Here is a 16,267-nt window from a genome sequence, read left to right on the forward strand (position 1 = left end):
TATCCCCCCTCCCCTCCCCTCCCCTCCCCTCCCCTCTTCTCTCTCTGCTCCCTCTACTGACATTCGTTTGTCCCCTTATATTATTTTTCCCCTTCCCCTCACTTCCTCTTGTATGTACTTTTGTATAACTCTGAGGGTCTCCTTCCATTTCCATGCATTTTCCCTTCTCTCTCCCTTTCCCTCCCACCTCTCATCCCTGTTTAATGTTAATCTTCTTCTCATGCTCTTCGACCCTACTCTGTTCTTAGTTACTCTCCTTATATCAAAGAAGACATTTGGCATTTGTTTTTTAGGGATTGGCTAGCTTCACTTAGCATAATCTGCTCTAATGCCATCCATTTCCCTGTAAATTCTATGATTTTGTCATTTTTTAATGCAGAGTAATACTCCATTGTGTATAAATGCCACATTTTTTTTATCCATTCATCCATTGAAGGGCATCTAGGTTGGTTCCACAGTCTAGCTATTGTGAATTGTGCTGCTATGAACATCGATGTAGCAGTGTCCCTGTAGCATGCTCTTTTTAGGTCTTTAGGGAATAGACCGAGAAGGGGAATAGCTGGGTCAAATGGTGGCTCCATTCCCAGCTTTCCAAGAAATCTCCATACTGCTTTCCAAATTGGCTGCACCAATTTGCAGTCCCACCAGCAATGTACAATTGTACCCTTTTCCCCACATCCTCTCCAGCACTTGTTGTTGTTTGACTTCATAATGGCTGCCAATCTAACTGGAGTGAGATGGTATCTTAGGGTGGTTTTGATTTGCATTTCTCTGACTGCTAGAGATGGTGAGCATTTTTTCATGTACTTGTTGATTGATTGTATGTCCTCCTCTGAGAAGTGTCTGTTCAGGTCCTTGGCCCATTTGTTGATTGGGTTGTTTGTTCTCTTACTGTCTAATTTTTTGAGTTCTTTGTATACTCTGGATATTAGGGCTCTATCTGAAGTGTGAGGAGTAAAGATTTGTTCCCAGGATGTTCATCAGAGATATTGGTCTGTAGTTTTCTTTCTTTGAGGTGTCTTTGTCTGGTTTCGGAATCAGGGTGATGTTGGCCTCATAGAATGAATTTGGCAGAGCTCCTTCTTTTTCTATTTCCTGAAATAACTTGAAAAGTATTGGTATTAATTCTTCCTTAAAGGTTTTGTAAAACTCCGCTGTATACCCATCCGGTCCTGGGCTTTTCTTGGTTGGAAGTCTTTTGATTGCTTCTTCTATTTCATCTATTGTTATTGGTCTGTTTAAGTTGTGAGTATCCTCCTGACTCAGTCTGGGCAAATCATATGACTTAAGGAATTTATCAATGTCTTCACTATCTTCTATTTTATTGGAATATAGGTTTTCAAAATAATTTCTAATTGTCTTCTGTATTTCTGTAGTGTCTGTTGTGATATTGCCTTTTTCATCCCGTATGTTAGTGATTTGAGTTCTCTCTCTTCTTCTCTTCGTTAGCATGGCTAAGGGTCTGTCGATCTTATTTATTTTTTCAAAGAACCAACTTTTAGTTTTGTTAATTTTTTCAATAGTTTCTTTTGTTTCAATTTCATGGTGAGAGAAAGGGATTCAGTTTCATTTTGTTGCATATGGATTTCCAGTTTTCCCAGCACCATTTGTTGAAGATGCTATCCTTCCTCCATTGCATGCTTTTAGCCCCTTTATCAAATATAAGGTAGTTGTAGTTTTGTGGATTGGTTTCTGTGTCCTCTATTCTGTACCATTGGTCCACCCGCCTGTTTTGGTACCAGTACCATGCTGTTTTTGTTACTATTGCTCTGTAGTATAGTTTGAAGTCTGGTATCGCTATACCGCCTGATTCACACTTCCTGCTTAGCATTGTTTTTGCTATTCTGGGTCTTTTGTTTTTCCATATGAATTTCATGATTGCTTTCTCTATTTCTACAAGAAATGCCGTTGGGATTTTGATTGGCATTGCATTAAACCTATAGAGAACTTTTGGTAATATCGCCATTTTGATGATGTTAGTTCTGCCTATCCATGAACAGGGTATATTTTTCCATCTTCTAAGATCTTCTTCTATTTCTCTCTTTAGGGTTCTGTAGTTTTCATTGTATAAGTCTTTCACCTCTTTTGTTAGGTTTATTCCCAAGTGTTTTATTTTTTTTGAAGATATTGTGAATGGAGTGGTTGTCCTCATTTCCATTTCAGAGGATTTGTCGCTGATATACAGGAATGCCTTTGATTTATGCATGTTGATTTTATGTCCTGCCACTTTGCTGAATTCATTTATTAGCTCTAATAGTTTCTTTGTAGACCCTTTTGGATCTGCTAGGTATAGAATCATGTCATCTGCAAATAGTGATAATTTAAGTTCTTCTTTTCCTATTTTGATGCCTTTAATTTCTTTCGTCTGTCTAATTGCTCTGGCCAGTGTTTCGAGAACTATGTTGAACAGAAGTGGTGAGAGAGGGCATCCCTGTCTTGTTCCAGATTTTAGAGGGAATGCCTTCAATTTTTCTCCATTCAGAATGATGCTAGCCTGAGGCTTAGCATAGATTGCTTTTACAATATTGAGGTATGTTCCTGTTATCCCTAGTTTTTCTAGAGTTTTGAACATAAAGGGATGCTGTACTTTGTCAAATGGTTTTTCCGCATCTATCGAGATGATCATATGATTCTTATTTTTAAGTCTATTGATGTGGTGAATAACATTTATTGATTTCCGTATATTGAACCAGCCTTGCATCCCAGGGATGAATCCTACTTGATCATGGTGCACAATTTTTTTGATAAGTTTTTGTATCCGAGTGGCCAGAATTTTATTGAGGATTTTTGCATCTAGGTTCATTAGAGATATTGGTCTGTAGTTTTCTTTCTTTGAAGTGTCTTTGTCTGGTTTAGGTATCAGGGTGATGTTGGCCTCGTAGAATGAATTTGGAAGTTCTCCCTCTTTTTCTGTTTCCCGAAGTAGCTTGAAAAGTACTGGTATTAGTTCCTCTTTAAAGGTTTTGTAAAACTCTGCTGTATACCCATCCAGTCCTGGGCTTTTCTTGGTTGGTAGTCTTTTGATGGTTTCTTCTATTTCCTCAATTGATATTGGTCTGTTTAGGTTGTCTATATCCTCCTGACTCAATCTGGCAGATCATATGACTTAAGAAATTTATCTATGCCTTCACTATCTTCTAATTTATTGGAGTATAAGGATTCAAAATAATTTTTGATTATCTTCTGTATTTCTGAAGTGTCTGTTGTGATATTGCCTCTTTCATCCCGTATGTTAGTAATTTGAGTTCTCTCTCTTCTACTCTTCGCTAGCATCGCTAAGGGTCTGTCGATTTTGTTTATTTTTTCAAAGAACCAACTTTTAGTTTTGTCAATTTTTTCAATTGTTTCTTTTGTTTCGATTTCATTAATTTCAGCTCTGATTTTAATTATTTCTTGCCTTCTACTTCTTTTGCTGTTGTTTTGCTCTTCTTTTTCAAGGATTTTGAGATGAAGTATGAGATCATTTATTTGTTGGTTTTTTCTTTTTTTAAGGAATGAACTCCAAGCAATGAATTTTCCTCTTAGAACTGCTTTCAATGTGTCCCATAGATTCCGATATGTTGTGTCTGTGTTTTCATTAATCTCTAAGAATTTTTTAATTTCTTCCTTGATGTCTTCTATAACCCATTGATCATTCAGTAACCTATTGTTCATTCTCCAAGTGATGTATTCTTTTCCCTTCCTTCTTTTATCGTTGATTTTCAGTTCCATTCCATTATGATCAGATAGGATGCATGGTATTATCTCTACTCCTTTATATTGTCTAAGAGTTGCCCTGTGACATAATATATGATCTATTTTTGAGAAGGATCCATGTGCTGCTGAGAAAAAAGTGTAACTGCTTGATGTTGGGTGGTATATTCTATATATGTCAATTAAGTCTAGGTTATTAATTGTGTTATTGAGTTCTATAGTTTCCTTATTCAACTTTTGTTTGGAAGATCTGTCCAGTGGTGATAGAGGTGTGTTGAAGTCTCCCATGATTATTGTATGGTGGTCTGTTAGAGTCTTGAACTTGAGAAGAGTTTGTTTGATGAACATAGCTGCACCATTGTTTGGGGCATATATATTTATGATTCTTATGTCTTGTTGGTGTATGGTTCCCTTGAGCAGTATGTAGTGTCCCTCTTTATCCCTTTTGATTAACTTTGGCTTGAAATCTATTTTATTTGATATGAGTATGGATACTCCTGCTTGTTTCCGACGTCCATATGAGTGATATGATTTTTCCCAACCTTTCACCTTCAGCCTATGTATGTCTTTTCCTATCAAATGCGTCTCCTGTAGGCAGCATATTGTTGGGTCTTGTTTTGTGATCCATTCTACTAGCCTGTGTCTCTTGATTGGTGAGTTTAAGCCATTAACATTTAGGGTTATTATTGAGATATGGGTTGTTCTTCCAGCCATATTTGTTTATTTCTGTTACTAAACATGGTTTGTTTTCCTCTTTGATTATTTTCCCCCCTTTAGTGTCCTACCTCCCACTGTTGGTTTTCATTGTTTTTTTACATTTCCTCTTCCTGTAATGTTTTGCCAAGGATGTTTTGAAGAGATGATTTTCTAGCTGCAAATTCTTTTAACTTTTGTTTATCGTGGAGGGTTTTAATTTCATCTTCCATCCTGAAGCTTAATTTCGCTGGAAACACAATTCTTGGTTGGAACCCATTTTCTTTCAGTGTTTGAAATATGTTATTCCAGGATCTTCTAGCTTTCAGAGTCTGTGTTGAAAGATCAGCTGTTATCCTGATTGGCTTACCCCTAAATGTGATCTGCTTCCTTTCTCTTGTAGCTTTTAAAATTCTCTCCTTATTCTGTATGTTGGGCATCTTCATTATAATGTGTCTACGTGTGGGTCTCTTATGATTTTGCACATTCGGCGTCCTGTAGGCTTCTAGGATTTGGGGTTCTGTCTCATTCTTCAAGTCTGGGAAGTTTTCTCGTATTATTTCATTGAATAGATTGCTCATTCCTTTGGTTTGAAACTCTGTCCCTTCCTGTATCCCAATGACTCTTAAATTTGGTCTCTTGATGTTATCCCATATTTCTTGGATGTTCTGCTCATGGTTTCTTAACAGTCTTGCTGAGCTGTCTATGTTCTTTTCAAGTTGAAATACTTTATCTTCCTTGTCTGATGTTCTATCTTCTAAGTGTTCTACTCTGCTGGTAGTATTCTCAATTGAGTTTTTAAGTTGGCTTATTACTTCCTGCATTTCTAGGATTTCTGTTTGTTTGTTTTTTATAACCTCTATTTCCCTGTATAGTTGATCTTTTGTTTCTTGGATTTGTTTATGTAATTCATTGTTGAAGTGATCTTTCATTGTCTGATTTTGCTGTCTGATGTCTTCCTTGAGACTCCAGATCATCTGAAGCATGTATATCCTGAATTCTTTATCTGACATTCCATCTGCTGCAGCTATTACCTCTTCTAACGTTGAGTTGACCTGCAATGCTTGTGGTCCTTTCTTTCCTTGTCTCTTCATACTGTTCGCGTTCCTTTCTACTTGGTGAAACTGTTGTGTTATTGAATTTTCCCCCTATATATTTATATTGGTCTTGTATAGTTGCAAAGTCTCCCTCGCAGGCGCGGGCGGCGGCTCTGTCCCTCTGCGGGCCGCTAGGCTTGTTCTGTCGGTGGTCACAGTTCTGTCTACTTTGCAGGCGCAGGCAGCGGCACTGCCCCTCTGCAGGCCTCTGGGGCTGTACTGCCAGTGGGTCGCAGGTCCGCCTACCTTGCAGGCGCGGGGGGGGCGGCTCTACCCTTCCTCAGGCCACTGGGCCTTTTCTGTCTCTCGGTTGCAGGTCTGGCCTGTTCTGATGGTGGTCAAAGTTCTGTCTACCTTGCAGGCGCGGGGGGGAGGGGGCGGCTTTGCCTGTCAGCAGGCCGCTGCTCCTCTTCTGCCGGTGGGTCGCAGGCCTGCCTACCTTGTAGGAGTGATTGGAAGCTCTGCCACTCCGCGGGCCACTGGGCCTTTTCTGTCAGTGGTCACAGTTCCGCCTACCTGACAGGCGCGGGGGGTGGGGGGCGGCTCTGCCCCTCAGCAGGCTGCTGGGCCTGTTCTGTGGGTGGTCACAGTTCCCTCTACCTTGCGGGCGCAGGGGGAGGGGGCGGCTCTGCCTCTCAGCAGGCCGCTGCTCCTCTTCTGCCGGTGGGTCGCAGGCCCGCCTACCTTGCAGGAGTGATTGGAAGCTCTGTCCCACCGTGGGCCACTGTGCCTTTTCTGTAGGTGGTCACAGTTCCCCTACCTGGCAGGCGCGGGGGGTGTGGGGCGGCTCTGCCCCTCCGCAGGCCGCTGGGCCTGCTCTGTGCATGGTCACAGTTCCCTCTACTTTGCCGGCACAGGGGGAGGGGGCGGCTCAGCCTCTCAGCAGGCCGCTGCTCCTCTTCTGCCGGTGGGTCGCAGGCCCGCATACCTTGCAGGAGTGATTGGAAGCTCTGTCCCACCGCGGGCCACTGGGCCTTTTCTGTCGGTGGTCACCTGGCAGGCGCGGGGGGTGGGGGGTGGCTCTGCCCCTCAGCAGGCCACTGGGCCTGCTCTGTGCATGGTCACAGTTCCCTCTACCTTGCCGGTGCAGGGGGAGGGGGCGGCTCTGCCTCTCAGCAGGTCGCTGCTCCTCTTCTGCCGGTGGGTCGCAGAATGTTTAAATTATATATTTTTTTCCTATATTTGTTACTTCTGATCTGTTTTATTGTATTTATTTTCTAAAACTTATTTTAATTTATATTTCAATTATGGCATGGAGGAGTCTATCTTAGTCTCTGTTTCTCTCCATCCCTGTTTCTATTTCTGTTTCTGTCTTCATTATGGAATCATTTCACATTTATAAAAACATTACAAAGAAAGTATGTAGAGTTTATGTACAGATTTCATGAATATTTTTACATTAATATCTCATAACATCCTGGCTCTATGAATATAGTTCATGTTTTAAGAAAAGAACATGTAATATTTTTCAAACAAATGATACAACTTTGATCAATTTGTGCTACTCTAACAAAATATTGTAGAATAGATAAAATACATAAGAAAATACAAATGACCTAATATTTTTATTATCTTAACCCCAGACACAATTTGATATTTACCTCTTTTTCCATTATTGGTTTTGTACAGGTCGAGGATCCAATCCAGACAAAAAAATTCATTTATTGTTTCTAACTTTTCAGGGCAAAATGAAAGTAATGATTTAAGACTTTTCTTGTTTGCTAATATTTATGATTAATTTTATAGGTTTCTTTCCAATAACTTTTAAAATTATTTTGAAAAGTTAGATGTTTCTATTATTTGTGATCTCTCCAAAATTTCAGTATTGCCAGTTGAGCCTTTTTATTTATTATTTTTTGGAGGGGCTATCAGGGATTGAACTCAGGGGTACTCACCCACTGAGTCACATCCCCAGCCCAATTTTGTATTTTATTAGAGACAAGGTCTCCCTGAGTTGCTTAGCACCTTGCTGTTGCTGAGGCTGGCTTTGAACTTGCAATCCTCCTGTCTCTTCCTCAGATCTGCCGCAATTACAGGCATGTGCCACCATGCCTAGGTACCAGTGGGGCCTTTAAGAGGTGATTTGAAAAGCAGAATGGAGATTCTTCAGAAAACATGGAATGGAACCAGCCTTTGACCCAGTTATCCCACTCCTGTTTTATACCCAGAGGGCTTAAAACCAGCATACTACAAATAGGCAGCCAAAACAATGTTTATAACAGCTCAATTCACAATAGAACCAACCTGGATGCCCTTCAACAGATGAATGGATAAAGAAAGTGGAACATACACACAATGGAATATTTCTCAGCTTTAAAGAAGAATGAAATTACAGCATTTGCATGTAAATTGATGGGGCTAGAAATAAGCCAAACCCCAAAACCCAAAGATTGAATGTTTTCTCTGATAAGCGGATGCTGATACATAATGGGGAAGATTGGAAGGGAAGAAGTTAAGGAAGTTTAGATTGTGCAGAGGGGAGTGAGGGGAGAGGAGGAGTTGTGGGGATTGGAAAGATGGTGGAAAGAGATGGACAATATTATACTGTATACATGTATGATTACACTACTGGTGTGACTCTGCAGCATGTAAAGCCAGGGAAAGAAGAAGTTGTGCTACATTGTGTACAATGTGTCAGAATTCATTCTAATGTCATGTATAACTAATTAAAATGATTCTTTTTTTAAAAGAGATGATTAGGTTCTGAGAGTTCTTTCTGATAAAAGAGACTAAGGCCCTAATAAAAGAAGCTTCCTTCTACATTTGCTCTCTTGCCCCTCCAGCTTCTACCATGTGAAAATGAATCACATGCTGCTTCCTTCATTTTGGACTTTTTTAGTTTTGATAACTGTAATAAAATATATCTATGTTGTTTATTTATCTGACCTAGTCTACAGTATTTTGTTGTAGTAGCACAATTAGACTAAAATTGATATTACACATGTACTATTATTTGTTTGTTTTAATAACATTACAACTTCCCCTCTTATTTTTATTGAAATTAAATTAATTAAAATTGGGTGCTTAATATCAAATATTTTCTAAATATCTTCTTCTAGATATTTTTATCTATTTAATATTGCTGTATCAGAGAACCTAAACTGTTTGATTTCAGTCTTTGGAATAAATGGTCCAGAAGATTGTCTATCTTTTTGTTTCATGGGCACTAATAAAAAAGGAAAAAAATTGTGAATTCTTTGGTCTGATATATATGTGTAGATACAGACAGAAATGTAGATACATTTGTATATATTCAGCCTACTAGGTTTTAACAGGTTCTCAGAGTGAAGCTGATGTCTCTATCCTAAGCAATATTTGTAAATCAGATTGAATTTTTATACTTTTCTAAATCTCCTGCATTTTGATTGATGCATCTCATATACATACACACACACACACACACACACACACACATTTTGTCTAATTGGTTCTATCAACTACTCTGAGTGCAGGGCATGGTCATATGATTCCAATGACTGGGCAGAATGAGTCAGGCAAATGCAAAGTTTGAGGCCAGCCTCTGTGCATTAGCAAGACCCTGTTTTAAAAAATTAAAAATTAAATAAAATGCCTGAGTTTGTACCTCCATGGTAAAGCATGCCGTGGTTCAGTTCCTAGTACAAGAAAACAAAGAATTTAAAAGGAAAAAAAAAAAAACAGGGACTACGCAGAATGAAGCTAATGCTTCATTCCTCAGCAATATTTGCAGATTTAATTATTAATCCATTTTTTTAACTTTTTGCTGTATACATTTTAAAGCAACATTTTTAGGTGTAACATATATTTCAGATTTTATGAGTTCCATGTGAATTGCTACTTTTAGCATTATGAAATTTTTATTTATACAAAGATGAAAGTTGTTTTTGTTAAAATCTGCTTCATCTTCAGGATGAACCCAACCACTGTGTTTAAAAAGCTCTAATAAAAGAAAATCTGTTTTGTCTAACACCAATACTAGTTGTTTTAGTCTTAGTTTTGAATTTCATAGAATCTTCTAAATTTTGATTTCCACCTATGTGTCTTTCTATTTAAAGTATGTCTTTTTGAACAGCATATGTTTGGATTCTCCTTGTTTATTAAAGCTGGTACATAATTTTCTTGTATAAGATAGATACATGAATTCAGTATCAGTTATAGCTATGGAAATGATATTTTCTCATAACAAAGTTAAATTTAATTACTTGAAGTACATTTAGCTTGTTTAAAGATTATTCTTTAAATTTAGTATTCATGCATTTATTATGCTAATTGATATTATTATAAGGTACTAAGGAATTAACTCTAGACCTCTCTCCCATTGGTGCAAATTCCAACATGTGTCAAGTTTTAGGCAGAAAGTTTTATTTTATTGTTTCACTCTAGAACTGTTCATTTGTTTCTAGTTGTTTCTTTTGTTTCAAGGAATGTATCAATGTTTTATGGTACATATGTATGATACTGTAGTATTTAATTGCATGTTCCTTTGGCAAAAATGTGCTTAATAATAATAATGGTATTTTATGTGTTCATGTATTTTATCATTAACTTGTATAATTGATTAAATGATCTAGTAAAATTTTGTCAATTGTACAGAACAAACTTATCCATGAAAAATACATGATAATATCATAAAATTCAACATTAATTAAGAATCCAGGTGCAATTTACATTGTTTATCACAAAAATTATGCAAAACTGCTGAGAAACATAGCCAAGTAGGAATGACACATGGCAATTTCTTTGTCAGCCTACCCAATGTTGCTTAGAAGGAGGACTCTCCATTGTGGAAATGGGCTTGCCTTGGACCCAGGTCATTTGCAGTGACATTGCATGAATGTTTGAGAAAGGTGACCCTGCTCAAAGACCAGGGTGGATCCTGCTGGATTAGGGTGGGTCCAGGTTTAGGTTGTATCCTGCTGGGAATAGGGCTTATCCTGCTGCCTCAGGCGCCAGCCCGCTCCTTGAGTTCCCGTTGAGTTCTCGCGGGATTCAGAGAGTATTTTGGGATGCAGAGCCTGGTGGAGGGTGGATTTTCCCTAGAAAGTGCGTGTAAAGTGCTGGTGAGAGGTCGGGAATAAAGACTTGCTGTTTGAATCTACAAGGCTGTGAGTGGCTCGTGATTTTGTGCCCAGACAGACTGCAGCATATAAAAAACCTACCCAGTCTATGCAAAAGTAGTGATGCTTAAATGAAAATTTGGTGGATTGATTTAATTCTTCTAGTGATTTCAGAAACTTACCAAATCCAGATGGGAAAGAAAATGCTACTGTATGCCAGAATAAACAAATAAAATTTTAGAAGCCAAATTGAATAATTGGTTTTTACTTCAGCCCACAAGCTGTCTGGAAAGGGATAGCTTCAGCCACCTGCCTCATTATAATCACAGCCATTCAACACTTGCACTGATACGTTGATGAAAATGGGATTTTCTAAGACTATTTGTTTAGATTATTTTTCAAATGTCTCAAAATATGTTCCTTTCAATTGCCTTGGTCTGCAACATACACAAATTTGAATAAAAAATATACACAAATATGTTATTAATTATTATTATCTGAAAATAATATACTATGTTTTATTTTCTAACTTTTTTACTGGAATTAGGCAAATGAAATTTTTATTTAAATTTATGAAAAGAATTACATATGAAAATCAGAAACTCTAATATATGATATTCATATTTATTTCATAGAATTATACGTATCTGAATTCAAGTCATTAGAAATGCCACATTTCAGAAATAATTTCTAAAATTATAATTTAAAATATGAAAGATTCATACTTATTGGAGCTTTGCATAAGTAAGTTTTCAAATATGTTATTCTAAAAATATTACTTTAATACATAGAGTTTTAATAATTATATAAATATATAATACATAATTATATAACACAAATGTTCTTTAACATGAATTCATATTTAGAAGTAAAAAAGTCTACAAAAATGTTATTTGAAAAAGAAATTCATGTGAAAATGCAGAAAAAATCTCAGTTCTAGCATGAATATCCTAAGAATAGTATTGTTGCATTTTTACAAAAGAGTGATATAAATCCAAGTGTGATATACTATATAGAAGACAAATTAAACATCATATATGCATATATTTATTAATGCAGGTACTTATGTACACTACATGTCATGTCATAATTATGGGTGTATGCACATGTTTCTAAATATTTTAAACAATTTTTCAAAGTAAATTTAAAACTCTTTGCATGAATGTTCATATCAAATTTTTAATCATATTTTATGAATCAAAATAATGACCCAATGTTCATAAAGAACTGAATCAAAATAATGATCCAATGTTCAATATTCATAGATCAGTATAACTTGCTAATTATCTCAAAGATTGAAATTAAACATGTTGTAAATTCATTAGCCCTTCATGAAAATTAAGTATGTTTTTCTTTCACTCATAGTTTTCATGAAGAGTTAATGACATCACCATGATTAATTTCATTTCTGAGCCTTAAAGATTAGTCAGTATCAATTGCAATTCAATTCTAGGACTTCATTGTGCACAATAGCTGTTCCCAACCTTCATTATGTGTACTGAACTAAATGTTAAGTCTTGATAGATAGGGTTCTGATATTATTTGTGAAAATTCAGAGAATTAATGTAATTCTATTATAAGCAATGATTATATGTTCCAGTTTCAGTTATTTTCTTTCTTTTGCTCCCTGTATCTGTGCTTATGTATCTCCTTAATTTCTCAGAGATGAATTCCATGGTGTAGATATTGTCATGAGTGTACCTGACCAAAAAAAAAGTCAGTGGGCTTTTTGACCTCAAGAACTACAGGTTCTTGTAAGGAACCTGTTCTCTCCTGACAGTGAAACATTACTTCTAATTGAAAGTACTTTTTGCCCTTCCTCCCTCAGAGCCCCATGTCCCAGTGTTTTAGCCTGGTATTTGAGATACACTTTCTTTTTGATACAGTGTTTATGTGCACATTGTTATTTATATCCTTCATACATGGGGGTGTAACACTCATGGCCCAACTACCCTCCAGAGATCATACCTCACCATAGTGTTATATTGGTGATTAAATTTCCAACACCTGAGCTGTAGGGACATATCTAAGCATAGAACCTGGTGTTGAAGATACAGGATGTCTTCTAACTCTAACAAGTCTGACTTGGTTTAAAATTATTTCCTGAAAACAAAAATGCATTAGAAAAGCAATGGGTAAATTTATGCCCTTTAGTACCAAAGGGGACTGTCTTTAAATGGTTTGTTCTGTGAAGTAGGAAAAAAAATTCACTTTGAGATTCAGTATTTGATATGAAGTCAACTGAACAAAACTGGGATTCAATGCTCCATTATTAAACCGAAATTGGGCAGAACTAATATTATTTTAATTGTCTCCTTAATGTGAATTTCTTGATAGATTTCCAAGTTGAGACCTGATACAGTAATTTATGTTCTCAATATCATATCATTAGTATACAATTATTACCTTCTCTTTATTAATGTCTACCTTTTCTATATGCCTGATAATTTGTTGGATGCATACAATAAATACTTTAGAATAAAGTCAACAATTATAATTCTTATATTAATTCTGCTAAGTCACAAGTTGAAGTTTTAATATCTTGTAGGACATTTATTTCCTATTGCTTTTTATTAAATCACAGTTGTTTTTGTGATTATCCTCTCACATTCTTTTGCCTTTGAGAAAGTTGCAGGCTTACTCACTTTTGAAAGTACTATGTTAACCTTGTTTTAACCACACCAAACTTCTAAACCAAAGGTACCAAAAGTTTCAAAGTATTTTTTATTTTCATAACAAAATACTTTAGTTAGCCTTATATATTTACTTCCTGTGTTAATTTTAAAATAAAATTGATAAAATATTTGTCATTCCAAAATTTAAAAAATTAACTTGAATAATGTTACAAAATAATATGGAGAGATTAAGAATAATAAATAAAGAATTCATTGTATCAATGTAAAAATCAACACTTATTTTAGAACATGTAGATTTATTAATTATTTTTTATAAATAAACAAACCAATGTTTTTTTTACTATTTCAATTTGAACTATGCAATAATAAATAAAAGAAGCTATATGACAGTTTACATTTCTGTTATTTTAAACCTTCCAGTTTTCTTTAATTTATTATAGTAGCCCTGGACCACTGATATAATGTATGACTGGGACAACTGTCCCTCTTTTAAGAACTCCTACTTGCATATTGGTCAAAATTTAGACGGAAATAGATATTTATAACAATGTGCACATAAACACTGTATCAAAAAGAAAGTGTATCCCAAATACCAGTATGGTATATCAAGGCAAGAGATTCTATAAGCTGGATTAGAGAAAATTCCAAGTTTACTACTGGAGTAAGTAATGCCATAAATATAAATGTGATTTAAATATGATTAAACATTCATGTCTTTCTTATACCCTGTTATGTGGGGTAATGTGGAGTCAAGGAAAGTTTGAGTGACATGATGAAACCACATATTCTCATCTTTCTTTCACTGATATTAATAGAAGTCCCATTCATTTTTACTTCAGGGCTTTTTTCTCTGTGTGATATTTTCTGATTCCTTGAATTCCAGTTAAGATGCTCTTTCCCTGAACAATTCAAAGTTTGTCTGCTGTCCCAAGTAATTAATATAGTATCATTTCTATAATATAGTAGCTTTGGTATTTTTATGTATATATTATGTATCTGCTATTTGACTTCAAATTTTCTTACATGGTTTCAGTATGTTTTGTCCTTTATATCTAAGAAACAGTAAAATGTCTTGCATGAACTTGGTACCTACTAAATATTTGCTGAAGAAAAAGTATTGTCTCTTTAATTTCACTGCAAATGTCATTTGAGTCTGCAGCTTCACAAAACACTATGCACATGTCTTATATCTAACTAAAGAAAAACTGATAACAAATTGCATTTATTGTCAAATGTTGTTAGAAAAGCAATGTGCAAGATATGCTGAAAGAGATTATTTCCAGGAATTTACCACACTTCATCTCAGATATATGGACAAGTTGAATTACATTGTATGGTTGGAGTACAACATTGTACAGTTTTCAAGAAACAGACATATAGGTTATAGACCAATTTTTACTAACTTTTAACTAAGGCTCAATTCTCCATTCACAGATTTTTCACAAAACCTCAGTGTAAGTAAATACAATCTATTTAATATGTACTTGTAAAGTGCTTAGTACTATAAACTTGTTCTCTTTTTGTAATCCTTGTGAATCTTAATATTCTACATTGATGCAATGAACACAGTTAAATGCTTGAAGGCACAGGTGATTCTGGCAAATAGGCATTTTTATCCAGTAAGAAGAAATAAATCATTAAAATCTGTTAAACAAAGCTGGGCACTGGAGGCATGCCTGTAATCCTAGCAGCTTGGGAGGCTGAGACAGGAGGATCCCAAGTTCAAACCCAGACTCAGCAAAAGCTAGGTGCTAAGCATCTCAGTGACACCCTGTATCTAAACAAAATACAAAATAGGGCTGGGGATGTGGCTCAGTGGTTGAGTGCCCCTAGTTCAATCCCTGGTCCCCCCAAAAAAACAACAAAAACAAAACAAAACAAAACAAAAATCTATAAGACAGGAAAGCAAATAACATTAGTTTTAAAAGTTTTCATCATGTTTCATAATTTATATTCTCTATTCTCTTTTAATATCATGTAGTAATATCTGAAAATGTTGACCAAGTAATAATTATGCAGAAAAAATATTTTAATGCATGCAAATTTACTACACAGTAATCAGTTGTTTATTTGATAAGTTCATATTCATCATTTTATAATAGACTTCATGCATAACATTAATTGGATTTTGATAAAATACAGTTATTTTAGCTGTTTGAATTATAATTTATTTTATGAAGTTATTTGCACCAGAAATTAATTTTAATTTATGCATGTCAAATCAAAGCAGGCAAAAATGATCATTATTTTTTCCATTAATGATTTTATATTTGAGAGGATATTCAACAATTACACAACTTCATGCTAACAAAAGGAGCCAACCAAATAAATTTACATTAAATATGTAAAATGATCATTATTTTTTCCATTAATGATTTTATATTTGAGAGGATATTCAACAATTACACAACTTCATGCTAACAAAAGGAGCCAACCAAATAAATTTACATTAAATATGTAAAATGACATATGTGACTTTTTAGATATTTCAGTCTTTGAAGCCAAAATATTTATTAAAATGTCAAATGTGACTGTTTGTGTATGTTTAAAGCCTGAGAAGTGAAAGTCATTTATTTCCCAGAATGGTTGATACAACGACAGTTTAATGGGGAAAGTCTTTAAATAGGTAAATGTTTAACAAAAATGTAAGTATTTTAATGTAATTTTCTATTACCAGTATATATTTTGCCTGAAAGAGCATATGCAGAAATTTTTGCAAATACTACAAATCAAACTGAAACATTTTTCTTCTGTTACCCTTTCCTTACATATTCAGAAAAAAAATTCCTTTACTGAATTTTATGTGGAGCAGAACATTTTATGTTTTTGAGTATATTGATTAAACTTTTTCTCTTAGAGTTTAATTTCAGGAACTCTTGGTTGAACAAATAGTAGGAAAATTATTTGTGATGAATAATTTGCATATATTTTATCATGCAAAAATTATAGTAAGAAAAATGTCTACATTTGTGTACATTTTCCATGTAATAGAAAGAAAATTGCAATTAAATTTAGCAAAAACTATGTTCACTCAAACATAATAATAATTTTCTTATATATTTTTGATTGTATTATGTATAAGTAATTTATATAAATGTTAACATATATAATA

This window comes from Marmota monax, unplaced genomic scaffold (genome assembly GCF_021218885.2).
Source record: "Marmota monax isolate L192 unplaced genomic scaffold, Marmota_monax_Labrador192_F-V1.1 WCK01_AAM20220418_F8-fsc00241, whole genome shotgun sequence".
Taxonomy (NCBI): Eukaryota; Metazoa; Chordata; class Mammalia; order Rodentia; family Sciuridae; genus Marmota; species Marmota monax.